Source organism: Eucalyptus grandis, chromosome 2 (genome assembly GCF_016545825.1).
Source record: "Eucalyptus grandis isolate ANBG69807.140 chromosome 2, ASM1654582v1, whole genome shotgun sequence".
Lineage (NCBI taxonomy): Eukaryota > Viridiplantae > Streptophyta > Magnoliopsida > Myrtales > Myrtaceae > Eucalyptus > Eucalyptus grandis.
Window position 1 is genome coordinate 40,005,169 of NC_052613.1, and position 14,569 is coordinate 40,019,737.

At 41.3% G+C, this 14,569-nt stretch overlaps 1 pseudogene; it reads left to right on the forward strand.

The window, feature by feature from the left end:
- Window positions 1–7,738: 7,738 nt before the first annotated feature.
- The window catches only part of LOC120290715, a 30,235-nt pseudogene continuing 23,404 nt past the window's right edge, over window positions 7,739–14,569 (forward strand).

Below are 14,569 nucleotides of genomic sequence, written 5' to 3' on the forward strand. Positions count from 1 at the left end.
AAGTGCCAGGCTTGTTTGCCTAGCATTGCTTTATTAAAAGCAATGAGGTCTCTAAAGCCAAGACCTCCCATCTCCTTCCTGTTCTTTAGTAAATCCCAGTTTTTCCAATGAATACCTTGCTTTTGACTATCATTCTACCACTAGAATCTTGCTATCTTTTTTTCAATGGATTGACAAAGAGACAAAGGGATTTTAAAAATGGACATAGCATATTGTGGGATCGCTTGAACGACAACCTTGATGAGGATCTCTTTTACACGCTTCGAAATCAGATTTTATTTCCATCCGTCAAGTTTTGAGTTCACTCTTCCCAGAATCCAGGCAAACATATCTCTCTTGGAACAACCCCAATCCGACGGGATTCTTAGGTATTTACCCGTCTTGTCTAGCAAAGGGATGCGAAATTCATTCGCCAGGTTTTCTTTAAGTCTACTAGGACAAGCTCTATTGAAGAAAATGCCTAATTTATTCCTGTTGATAGCTTGACCCGTAGCTAAACAATACTGGTTCACAATGTTAGCTAGATTTTGGCATTCCGATACTTTCCTGTGGCACCCCCGATTCATTTGAGGTCGCCACAGGTGATCTCTCTTACCACTCGATCTTATATAACTTCACAAATCGATAGTCTTTGACTAGAGTTTTTTTTTTTTGAAAGCGGTCCCAACGCAACTTATTAGCAGAAGCATAAACAAGTCTGACCATCTCTCCCTCCAATAACCATAATGCAATGCACACCAACTACGCGCCATAAGAAAAAATAATGTCGATTCACTCTTATTTATATTTTTCATGATGGACATCAAGGTCGATACAACAAAAAGGCCAAGATTTTAACTATACTTGGCTACCACCCCAAAAAGGACTCGATTCTACATCGAACATGTACCACCCTCCATCAACGAGCGTCGGCTATCTCTAAAAAGTGTCAACTCCCAATAGCTATACGCACCATCATACCCAATCCGGTGCATCAGGTGGTGGCGGCAGTAACATCCCTAACATCGCTCCAACGTGTCGGACATGGATAGATAAAAACTCCTGGATAACCGGGCCATCAGCTTGCTCCACGTTGTACATCACCAGGACACGGACTCAAACAAAAACTAACCAGGAGCACTGACACAGACATGCTTAGTACACTCCACATCCACATCAGTAGGTATGCCATAGTAAGTACCACGTGCAACCGGCAGCAAATGTATCTTTCTAATCTGAAATGTTATTCCCCAAAAGGGGTGAGTGTAACCACTCAGCAGTAAAGATCCACCACACTACTCGATACATCAAACAAAACAATCAAGAATAAAACACATATCATTCATGTATATCAAGCATACCCTACCTTGCAACCATACATATATCACAATGACATATGTGCATATATCACCATGCACTTATCATCAAGCATTCATGCAAATATCCCCATGTCATATGTGCACATATCACCATGCACTTACCATCAAGCATTCATGCATACTCATGCCATATGTGTATATACCACCATGCACTCATCATCAAGCATTCATGCATACTCATGCGCACGATGCAATCTCAATTTTTATCCTTCCAGGGACCAGTGTTTTCATCCCACAATTTATCGCTCGTATCCATCTTGGCATCACGAGGAACCTCCGGCACACACCTCCAGGCATCCGGCACACACACTCCGGGATTCTCGTATCCCAACTGGCATCACGAGGTATCCCCGGTACCCTCACATTTCGGGCATCTTGAAACTCCCGAGGCATTGTTTGGCTCACACCTCCAACAGTCTCGTTATTTTCTCAATTTTATATTCACACATGTATCTCAATTTCAACATGGCATTTGATGCAATAATGTCAAAGATCTCAACCAAATTTTCATGCCATATAACATGCCATATGTCATCACATATGCAGCAAAATCAACCACTCAAAGTATTACATCACAAGGATAATTTCATTTATTTCTCAAAACAGACCAATGTTTCGGATAAATCAGAATACATTCCTCTAGCTAAAACTCCAGAAAAATTAGTAAATGACATCAATAAATTCTGAAAACTTGACACATTATAGATGAGACCTAAAGGCAAATATCTCATGAATAACTCCATACCAAAATAATTTCACACAAAACGGTAAGGTCCATACATCACAGTTTTTCAAACTTCAATATTTCAGCTTCCACAGTTTCGGGAGTAATTTAAATTAAATATCCAAATGAACTCCAAAAATTCTGAAATTTTGACATGTTATAGAAAAGTTATAGAGGTAAATATCTCATGAAGAAATTGAAACCCAAATCGTTCTAGATTGATAGATATAGACGATTATTTTTTCCTGTTTTCGGTGTCATCTTTTCCAGATTATCATCTTTCAAAAGAAACTCATTTTACCGACCTACATATGTTAATTTCTTCTACATTTTTAGTATGTTATTCCTCAGAATGTTACCTACAACTTTTGTTAAGGAAACATGATCGAATTTGAACTGTATGATTTTATAAAAATCACGAAATCATGCTAGATCGAGGTAGCGTTTTTCCCAGATTCAGTTTCTTCAAAAAACAACGATTTCACCGACCTATTTTTGTTATTTCCTCTAAATTTTTGATATTTTCTACCTCAAGAAGTATACTACAACTTTCATTAAGAGATTGAAGTGAGATTTTCACAAGAAGGTTACTTTACGGACCACGAAATCTCTAAAGGTCAGTACAGCAAATTCCAGATCTAACTCCTCCAAAGAAAAATCATTTTCCTAACCAAAACTTGTTTTTTTTGCTTCAAATTTTAGTATGTTGTTCCTCAAGGTATTCTCTACAAGTTTCATGAAGAGATCAAAACAAGATTCCAACTAAAAAGTTACATGCAACACACAAACTCACGGACGTTCGGACTGGTCTTTTCGGAATTAGCATGCATGACCAACGAATCTCTCTTCAAAGCTCCGAAATCTCATCCCATCTACCACAACCAAGACTTACCATCTACTACACATACACACAGCAATGCAAGGGGTAGGTTTAGGACTTCACTTGCCTTAAACTCAAGTACAAACAGCAACAAGAATGACAGCAAAGTGGCGAACAGACGGTCTTCTTCTTCTTCCTCCCGCACGCCCGCTTCCTCTCTTTCTCTCTTCCTCTCTCTTGGACGACACACTCTCTCTCTCTCTCTCTCTCTCTCTCTCTCTCTCTCTCTCTCTCTCTCTCTCTCTCTCTCTCTCGATTCCCCTTCACCCATCTGCCTCTCTCCCTTTAGCTTTCTTTCCTTCAATCATTTGCAATCATTTGATTGCATGAAGCCGCCCAAGGAAGCCAATGGGGGCAGCCACACTTGGCTTCTCCTCCATGCCACTTGGCAGCTCACATGCAAAGTTGATGGGCTTCAAATGTTGTGCTGGTCTTGGGCCTTCATGGGCCGATCGACCAAGGGGTTGGCGTGGGCTGGTTGGATGGTCTTTGGGCCTAAAAAATCAGCCCATCCTCTCCTATTTCTATCACATTTAATCCTTATTTAAATTAACACATAATTTCAACTTATAAACCCACAAAACTTTGTAATTTAAATCAGTAAAATTCCACTTATAAAGTGCACCACCAAGAATAAGATCTCTATGTCAATTTTCACTTAAATAAAATCCTTGGGTCACTTGAAGACACATCTCCATCCAAACAATCATCCATTACAATGCTCGGCCTTAAATTAATTGAAATTCATTAATCCAATGGCTAATACAAAATCAAACGGCACTTCCATTACCTAATCATGGTTCACGGTACTCCGAGAGGTTGTCGCGAGATTTTATGATGCCACATTTCCCATCTAAGAAAAATATGGCATCATCCGCAAAAAATAAATGGGAAATAGTCGAGCACCACCTGTTCAACTGGATTCCCTTGATGTGTCTCATATTTAAGGCTTGATGTATGAGTGTTGACAGAACATTTGCCATCAGAATTAAAAGATAAGGGGATAAGGGGTTCCCTTGTCTAAGGCCTCGCGTCAGGTGGAAATAATTTAGTTGTTCTCCATTAAATTTGACACTTATAAAGACTATCGTAATACACTACATAACCCACTGCACCCAAATGGAATGGAAACCTTACCTGAAGAGACAATCTTTCATGAAATTCCACTCCACTCCATCATAAGCCTTTTGCATGTCCATCTTTAAAATCGCTTGAAAGTGCTTCTTTCTCGTCCGAGTCTTGATTTGATGTAGCACCTCTTGTACAATTAAGATGTTGTCCTAGATTTGGCAATCGCTCACAAAAGTGCTTTGTTCCATAGATATCAGGTCAGGTATGAAGGGTTTTAGGCAATTAGCAAGGATCTTGGATATAATTTTGTAGGCATAACTGCAAAGACTAATGGGTCGATACTAGTCTAGGCACTCTGGGTTAGGAATTTTAGAGATCAAAGAGATGATGGTCCTATTTAAATTAGTAGGCATCACTCCTGTTTGCAAGAATGTCTGGACTGATAGGAAAAGCTCTTCCTTTAGGATATCCCAATGGGTTTGGTAAAAGAGACCATTTAATCCATCGGGGCCTAAGGCTTGAGTCTTACCCAACTGGAAAGCACCATTATGGACCTCCTCGGGCGTGACCACAACAATTAGTGAAGCATTCATTTATGGTGTGACCGTACTCGAACATTGAGCGAGGATGGGATCATAGTCTTGATAACCTGCTGAGGTATAAAGGTTCGAAAAAAAAAAAAAAAAAAAACCCTTGTCATCTCCTTCAAAATTTGATCATCGCGCACCCACTCTTGGTTATCATCTTGTAACATTCTGGTTTTGTTCTGTTGTCTACATTGAATGGTTGTTGTGTGGAAGAATTTGGTATTTTTATCACCCCACTTGAGCCAATTTATCCAAGATCGCATTGCCCAGTACTGCTCCTCTTGCTGCCAGACTTTTTGTAGCTCTTCCTTCAAAGTAGAGGCTAGGGTGTTATCATAGTGACCGTGAGTTTGATTTGTAAGATGATTTAATTGCTGTTGCAAATCTGAGATCTGTGAATGGACCTTAGAAAACTTGAGTCTACTCCATTTATCTAGAGCCGAGTTGCCCATTCTTAGTTTGAGTGGCAGATCTTGACCAACTAGCGTTGCTGAGCTCCATGATTTCGCTATCATGTTGCGACATTCTTGGTCCTATAACCAGTATGCTTCGGAGATAAAAGGTTTCATTGTCTACCCTGCTTGACTTATGTAGTTAACAACAAAGGACTATAATCTAAACCCACTGCAGGTAAAGCAAAAACCTCAGCCTCAAGGAAAGTGAGCCAACAAGTCAGATTGCATAGTACCCTATCCAATCTTTCCTTCACCAAATCATCACCTTGGCTATTATTCATCCAGGTAAAGGCGCAACATTTGCTATTTATATCCATTAGTGAGCAGTCATGTAGTACTTCTCTGAAAGCTTGCATTCAATGTGAATATGCTATTCGTCTGCCCACTTTCTCCCAATGGTAGAGAATATCATTGAAGTCTCCCGCACAAACCCAAGGTAAGGAGGTAGAGGAAGCAATGTGCTGAAGAGTTGTCCATAAGAGTTGTCGAGAATGAAATTCTGCTAGTGCAAGTAAACATGTTAGGAGTTGATTGTTCCACCTGTAAAGAAATATTAGACTGCCAAAACATGGCCATTCCTCCCGCCAAGCTGACAGGATTGATCACCTTAGAGTTGGGGAACTTAAGGCGACGCTGAAGTCTAGTTAGCAATGCCTCTTTATTCTTCGTCTCCATCAAAAAGACCAAGTCGTGTTGTTCTTTGGCCACTAGGGTTGTAAGGGCTTGAACTGTCAGGGGAGAGCCCAGTCCTTGACAGTTCCAACTGATGAGCTTTATTTTTCAACCGGTGGCTTTTTAGGGTAAGCCACCTCAACCCATTTGCTAGCTTCATCAACCGAAAAAACAGGGGTTTCCACCAATAAAGTTTCATCTAGGCCTTCATAAGAGTAAGGGTGTGACTCATACGGATTATACCTCTTAAGCCTCTTAGCTATACCTGCTTTGGTTGAAAGTTGTGGATGCTTTTGTTTCTTTACCATTGCAGCTTCCCCTGTTTGATTGTTTACGCCTTTCTGCTTGATAGGTAAAGGAAGTATTGCTGCACCTGAAGATTTGAAAGAGCATCTACAAGAAGGTGTTGCCTAAGTGGTGCTGCCGCAGGTTCAATAAGTGGTGATGTTGTTTGCTTCAAAGCACCTGTATCCAAGTCTTGACAAGTTGGTAATCTTTGTCGTATGCCCTTCATCTTGGTCGATTCAGGGTTTATCTTGCAAGTAGAGGAGTTCCCAAGCTTTATTTCTTTGGAACCGAGGTTCTGATGTTGTTGCTGCTCATTAGGTGGTGGATGAGGTGTGGCTAAACCAAGTTGAGGTCTTGCGGATGTGCCTACGACTAGGGGTAGCGCAGGACCTTGGTAATCAAGGAGGGAGGAGTTTTAGGAATCACTTCTTCTGTGTCATCAAAGTTAGCTTTTGCCCCCATAAAAGGTCAGCCAATACGGACTAAATTCCTTAACTTCTGCCCGTAACCATTGGTCAAATGCCATCTTTTCTTTACCTGCCATTTTTTTTTTTTGGTAAAGGTAAGAGATATATTGAGGAAATGCCAAATGTACAAAAGAATCTCGTCACCAAAAACTTACACTCCAAATGCAGGAACAAAAGGAGTGGAAGGGTGACAAGATGAAAAAGCCACAAAACGCAGCACAAACACTACAACACCTAGACCAAAAAAAAGCACGGCATGGTCAACCAGCTACAAAAGATGCCATAGGCGAGGAAGAGGTCACCATCGGAACGAACTACCTATGGGTCTTTAGTGAAAATAATCAGGTTTAGGCCCTAACTTCTTTGCAACCTTCTATTTCTGAAATTATTTTCAACGTTCCTAAAAGTGATAGCCTTGTCTCGAACTACTTTGAAGAGGTGGTTATTCATGGTCGGGACCGTCTGGGGCTAGTCTCTAAAGATGATGTTATTCCTATTTTTCCAAATGATATGACAAACCACTTTATCTACCATTTTCGCTTCATTAAAAGGAAAATCCAGACAATACATCGCGTAATGGCCTAGTCGTCCACAGGAATAGCAAAAATGAGAGAGCCGTTCATAACGAAAATCGAGCCATATCGCTTTCCCATCTATGCGAATCAATTGCCCTGTTTTCAGTGGTTCGCTTAAATTCAGTTCAACTCGGACTTGGCCAGCTCTGAGAGGGGTACCCTCCTTTGTATCAATTTTCACTTCCTTCACTTTACCTACACGTTTTACCGATTTGTTGAGCATTTGATCTGAACACCACTTCAGGGGGAGGCCGAAAACATGTAACCAGAATCCACATGTACTAAAATCATAGCAATGTCATGGTGTATTTGGTATCCAAGGCTTGAAAATAACCAAATATTGGAGAAGAGCCACGGACCACCTTCTATCACTCTCTACTTTTCACTTTCCGATTTAAAATGAGCCACATATAGTCCAGCTTCTCGTTGGGTAATCTCTACTTGGTCTATGCGCCAAGCGTGCTTCATTGTGCTTTGAAAAGCTTGAAAGTTAATAGATGGGTTTGAGAAGATTTTACCAACTAATATCATCTTGCACTCTTCAATTTTTTCTAGTGGAGGCGAGTCGTCCCAGACATTGATTTCTTGTTCAGACCAGAGTCTACCCATTCTATTGCAGAGGGCGGCAAGGTGCGACTCCTCATCTTGATCATGGGAAGCCATGAGAGCCACCACAATTCAGATCATTGATAGTTCAGGGCATGAGGAAAGTGGACATGCTGGGGTTGGGCATAGGATGGGATGGCAATTGCAAAAGGGTAGGTCGAAGAACAGAGATAGGGTAAGTTGTAGAATGGCAAAGGAGATGGTCAACATGTTGGGTGGATGCTTTCGATGATGAGACCCATCATTAGAACAACTAATTGCAGAAATTAGAAGCAGACATTACAAATGTGGATGGCGGACAGGAATTGTTGAGATTATGTGAGGATGATGAGCAAAGAAGGATGACGAATTGAGGACCTAATCCATCGTAAGCAAGGAAAGAAGACCAAAGAGTATTTGAGGAGGTTGAGAGCGGGGGAATTATCGTTTCTGTCGAAAGGATGAAAGGGTGGGCAAACCAACAAAATTAGGGTTTAGGGTGTAAACTACCATTAACGGTAGACTTGAGCTCTGCATGTCGAGAGAAAAGAAGAGAGCCAGCACTTTGGGCCACAAAGGGTTTAGTTTTGTTACTAGCTTGCTTGCTTGAAGCATGAGCAATTTGATTTGATGATTTTGAGTACCAACAAATTTTCTTAGGCATATCATTGTTAACATGTGGAGTCTCCTCAATCAACGATTCTCGTCATGGTTAAACGTGCAACAAACAACATCGTATGGCCTCTCACGGACTCCGTAGCAAAGGCAAGCATTTCTAGCACAGACCTGGAAAACTTGAGCAACTTGAACCTCAATTTTCTTAAGACGACATTATTATCTCAAACATGTGCAGCAATGCTTTCAATTCATTTTATGGCATGCGTAAAGAAACCAAGAGGGTGAAAAGCATTACCTTGATTAAGAGAATAGTTAGGCGGAAGGCCTATTGCATCCGCAAAAGTTGAACGTGCCAGGTTTCAATAGGAAATTATTACATTTTGGTAAATTATATCCACATTTTTGACAACCAAATGGGGGTATTAAAAGTCTACATTTGGCAATTCTCGCGAGCAAATCATGACTAGACTGCATATCCTTCAAAAAACTAGTATTAACGACGAAGAATTGCTATTTACTTCTTAAACAAAGCATCTTTATGGTAGATTAGGCAATCACTAGAATCTAATGTTATCCAAGGGTTATGCAACGAGGGAAAATCATTTCTAGGGAAAATTTCAAATAATGACCCAAAGTGCCATCATTTTTTCAAAAGAGGACTTGAAGCGAAGTTTATCTCAAATAAGGATCCAAAGTGCCATCATTTTCTCAAAAGAAAATTTAAAGTGAAATTTGTCTCAAAGAATGACTCAAAGTAGTCATTTAATCTCAAAGAATGACCTCACTCACTAGCTGGTGAATAAATGCATCTTCAATGTATATTCCGATGGTTTGATTACGGTATTTTCGTCCTTTTTATTTTTTCATTTTTGGTTGCCCTACTCATCATCTCTTTGTTTCCTATTGACTTCTTCTTACCCAAATCAAGAACATCAGACTTGGGGAAAGGCTAGCGGCGCCGGACGGTAAGGGCTGGCGAGGGCTCGACACCCATCGCCAGCAGCGAGTGAGGGCTCCACACCCATCGCTGATAGCGAGCAAGGGCCATCAAGCCCTCGCTGGCCATGGGGGAGGGGGGCCGTCCAAATTGAGGCCCTACAAGAAGGTCCTCGAGGGACAAAAGGGGTAGCCAAAAAAGTCGTTGATCTAGGAACGGTGGTGGGAGGAAGGGATGAAGAAAGCGACGCAGGCATCCCAATCATAGTCCTAGCAAAAGACAACGTTGTTGATGGAGCAGCGGGTGGAGGTGGGGGAGGTCGTCCCTCACAGCCATCAGCGAGGTCACCCCTCGCCAGCCCTGGGCAAGGGCTCACCCACCTCACCGGCCACTGATAAGGGATGACAAGGGCTTGCAAGCCCTCACCCGCAGCCAACAAGGGCTCGACAGCCCTCGCCAGCCACAACCGAGGCCACCCTCGTTAAATCTGGCGGTCGGCCTACAAGCCCTCGCCCACGGTTAGTGAGGGCTTGGTGGCCTCGCCTACTACCGATGATGGGTGTCCAACCCTCGCCGACCCTCACCAACGACTAGCACTCGTTGGCCCTTCCCAAGTATGATGTTCTTGAGAAGAAGACAAACAGAGGACGGAGAAGATGATGAACAGTGCCACCATTGACCCATAATAATAATAATAATAATAATAATAATAATAATAATAAAAAACAAGACAACTAAAAAATTTTAAAAAAATTGACAAAAATATCCCTGATCAAGTTACCGGAATATGCATCGAAGATGCATTTATTCACTAGCTAGAAAATGAGATATTTCTTTGAGACTAAATGATCACTTTGGATTCTTATTTGAGACAGACTCCACTCCAAGTCCTCTTTTGAGAAAATGAAGGCACTTTGGATCCTTATTTGAGACAAACTTTACTTCATATCCTCTTTTGAGAAAATGATGGCACTATAAGTCATTATTTGAAAATTTCCCTCATTTCTATGAACCTTTAACCCTAAATTTTATAAGTACATAGATCAAATATCATCTTGATTATTAATTATGTGAATCTTTGCTACGAAGACCACAAGATCAATAGTAGAGATGCGCTCTCGCAATTCATTTAGCATTTCGTTGTTCTCCTAAGATAGTAGAGAGAGAAAGCTAGAGAGAGAGCTGAATCCGTCACGACATCGTCTTTTTGCATGTGCTCGAATTGCTTTGTTCAGCCCAGCTCTCCCGCGAGCGTGCCCATTGACACTTTCTTTTGAACGTCTTTACAAAGAAAAAGAAATAAAGGTAGGAAAAAAAAAAAAAGCAAAAGCCCGTGCAGGACCATTATTGTCAAAATTCAAAGTGTATGGACTCAATTGTCATCAACACAGCTTACGGACTAAAAGTAGTCCACCCAAAAAAAAGAAAAAATTGTTGTGTGATCACCAATAAATAAAAACTTGTGAGAAGTTCGTTAATTATATTTTTCCAAAAGCATAAAAAATATTTAGTTGTTTGGTGTTTAATGGGAAATGGTCCCTCATTTATCTCGCGTGATTTTTCTTTATCGATACCATTTTAGTGGGTATAGTGCACTCACCAAATAAGTCCTAATAAGGATTTTAAAGATTCGGTGCGCGAATCTGTTTTGTCCTCGATCAATTCTCCTCTCCTGACTTTCCCGTCGACCTCCTTGATGTTGATTCTCCCTGCACTCTCGGTCACTTTTCATGTCCTCGAGTCGGATTCGGTGCAGTGCACTTGCTACCCAGTGTTGTGTCATTTCGGGAGATACACAAGTATGCTGGCGGGTCCGACGTGAGTGCCCGAGGGTTGCACCGTCACCATTTTTTCTGATAAATTGGGGGCGCCACCGCGACCTGGGCGGGATATTGGATCTGGGTCCAGGAGATAGGGTCTTCGTTGTGGATGATCGCTTTCCGATTCATTTGCACAATTGGAGCGAGGCCAATGATCAGGCGGTCGTACTTTTATACTCGGGATAAATGAGCACCAGGATAAATGAGCACCAGGCCGCCTTGGCCTATGATTTTGATGGGTCGGCTTTGGCTAACGCTAGCGATTTGATGAGTGATGAGGTCTCGGAAAGCGAAGAGGAAAACGACAGTGATGGCGAGGAAGAGGAATACATGTGACTTTATGATGGAGTAGAATAGTTTAATTCTTGACATGACAAAATCCTCTTATGAGAAAATATGTTAACGATAAAGTCGACTCATTGATTATATAAAATGCAATATGCTAACAAATTGCAACTTTTATCTAAATATAAAGTCAATTTTATTGATTTATAGTAAGTCACCTCTGTCTAAGTCCAGAGATAAAAAGCGGGACAGGGTTGAAATAGAACTAGAAGGCCGGGGAAAGGGCCCTCCATCTTATATGTAATTTCCAAAAACGGTACACTATGTGCTAAATGCTATCATTGCTGCTAGAGACTTTATCATTGGAAGCAACGGTCACTCCAGCTTGGCTGAGATTTTGTCCGCAAGTTTCTCGATTACTTCAGCTTCAGTTTTATGCAAACTGTAAGCACCAGAAGGCATGTCCGGTCATTGTGCTAGTCGACAGGAAGAAAATATCAAGAGGGTCAAATTTTTTACTAGTGTTCAAAGTTATCTCTAAGAAGAAGAAAGACAAAATATCTCTAGGTTTCGTCTCAGCGTACGCATAAGTTTTGCAAGGTAATGGACATGTAAGCGACATCTTTATGATGTTGAGAGTCATCACCAGCATAGAATCCCATGAACTTGTGTGGGACGAGTTCATTGATTAACAAGACTTAAGCTATAAAAATAGCTCGACATTGTAGACATATTTTGGACCTAAGTAGGTCCTTAAACTGCTCCATCTTGGTCTCGTGCAGATCTCAGTATTTCTGGATGTAAAACACCAAGAGGGTAGAGCCGAGTATAGAGCTCGATAAAGATATTCTACCCAATTGGAGGGCTAAGACATTTAGGGACTAATACGTTAAAATAAGGAACACAGTTTTGTCAGCTCACCAATGGAATATCCGTTGGACATGCAGGGCAGGCCTCAATTGGTGTTACAAGACACCTGCTTTGTCAGCTCACCAATGGAATATCCGTTGGACATGCAGGGCAGGCCTCAATTGGTGTTACAAGACACCTGCTTTTTGTTAAGGAAACTTGAAACCTCCGACCATCCAAGGAGAACCCTGAAACTTCTTGGTAAGCTATAAAAATAGCTCCACATTGCAGACATATTCCAATGAAGTAAATGCTTTAAGCAGTCTTTGACGTGGATTCTTCTATGTGGAACAATGCTAGATTGCAATTTGACAGACTAAGCATCTTCGTTGAAACATCCAACCTTAGCTCAATCTAAGTGGATGCTAAATTTCTGATTATTACCCTTAGATAAATGCTCCATTATTCTTAAGTTCGAACAACCAAGCAGCAGAGCCAGCCAAAACTTTCGGATGGACGAGGATAATTAAGAAGGCGAAAGCCCTATGCTGTTGCAATTGAACTTTTATTTAATATAAAAATATCTAAATTGTTTCAATGCATATATTGACATTGTCACGTATAACTTTTTATTACTTTTCATTGCCCTATTCAAATTATGAAAAAGAGTAGGATTTGCTTTTAAAAAAAAAAAAATCTAAAGAAACTTCGGTTTTGTGTGTAATATTCTCATGATAAAAAAAAATACCCTTTGAAAATTTACACATGAGAGAGAGAGAGTTGACTTATGTGGAATATCGTGAGCGACATCTGCGTCTTTTTCTATTTTTGCAGATAACTTTCTTGACTTATGTGGATTAGAGGCCTAATCCGTCACTACAATTTGACTTTAGGGCGCGCATGACAAAATTTTTGAAATAAAAATTAATTTCTAGCCAAAAATTTATTTCTCAATTTCTATTCCATGGACAAATTTCTGAGTAAAGAAACACATTTAATAACAATTCAAAATTTCTATTTCTGAAATAAAAATTCGTTTTGATAACAAAATAAAATTTTTATTTCTAGGAGCGGCAACTACCGGCGTCTGGTGTTCGGTGGCCCAAGTCCAAAGTTTGACATTCAGCGTTCGGCGCTAAGTCCAATGACCGTTCGGTGACCGGTGGTGGCGGCCAAAGTCCGGAGTATGACACCGAACTCTGACAACTGGCAACTAGCATTCAACATCCGAAGTTCGACGTTTGACATTTGACATCTGGAGTTCGGCAATAGGAGGCCGACGATGAGTGGCCAGTGGTGGGAGTCTAGCGACGAGTGGCGAGTGGCCGACATCCAAGCTGGTGGCGAGTGGCGAACGGTGGCCGGCGAACATCCGATGGTTGGTAATGAGCCCCGACATCCAATGATTGGTGATGAGTAGGCAACGACCGGTGCGCGTTCGACGTCCGACGACCGATGGTTGGAGGATAGTGGCCGGTGACCGACGTCATGTGGCCGGGGCTGGTGGTGGGCGGTCGGCAACCGATGGCGGGCATCCGACATCCCACGGGCGACAAGTGAGCAACAAGCGGTGACAAGAGTCAACAATAAGAAAAATTTTAATTTCTTATTTCTGTTCCAGAAATAAAAAAGCTAAAAATTTTAACTTCTAACTTTTGCTCCAAATCTATTTTTGGAATAGAAATATATTCCAGAAATAGAAAAATGAAATTGCATTACCAAACAGATTTATGTTCCAAACCTGTTTCGGAGAACAGAAAAACAGAGAAATAAAGAAACATAAATTTTGTCATGTGCGTTCTTAGTCGTGTACTGAGTTCTCTCCAACAAGTGAAGTCCTTGCTTTGTACTCGAGTACTAGGTTTCTGCCGTGGGAATAGCATTTTGGCATATTCAGACATCCTAAGGTGTCACGCCCCGAACCTCGAGCGTGCCAACATCCCACCATGGTCATGCAAATGCGACCTTCCCAAGTAGTGTCGCCGACCCCATACATTTATTAATGCGCAAGCGGAACGTATTATAAAACCCCTGACAATAAAACACGGGATAGAAAAGCAGGAAGCAAAACCACGACATAACACTTCCTAATTCAATGTAATTACAAACAGAGGTCTACGGCCAAAAGTCTACAAAAGACCGGCTCTTAAAAATGAATTGTCCTACGACCTACAAGTCGGACACGTTCTCCAATCTTATGACTTCACCTCTCCAACTCCTCAAGGCCAACCAAAGCTATATGGTCGCTCCGTCCACCAGGGACCTGAAATTTTAATCCCACAACCGGGATGAGACGATGTCTCAGCAAGTTCAACCCCCTAAACCCCTATTAGAAAGAAAATACGCCCTGGGTGGCCTAGCCACATCACACAGAGGACTTACCTCGCCTCAGCCTTCA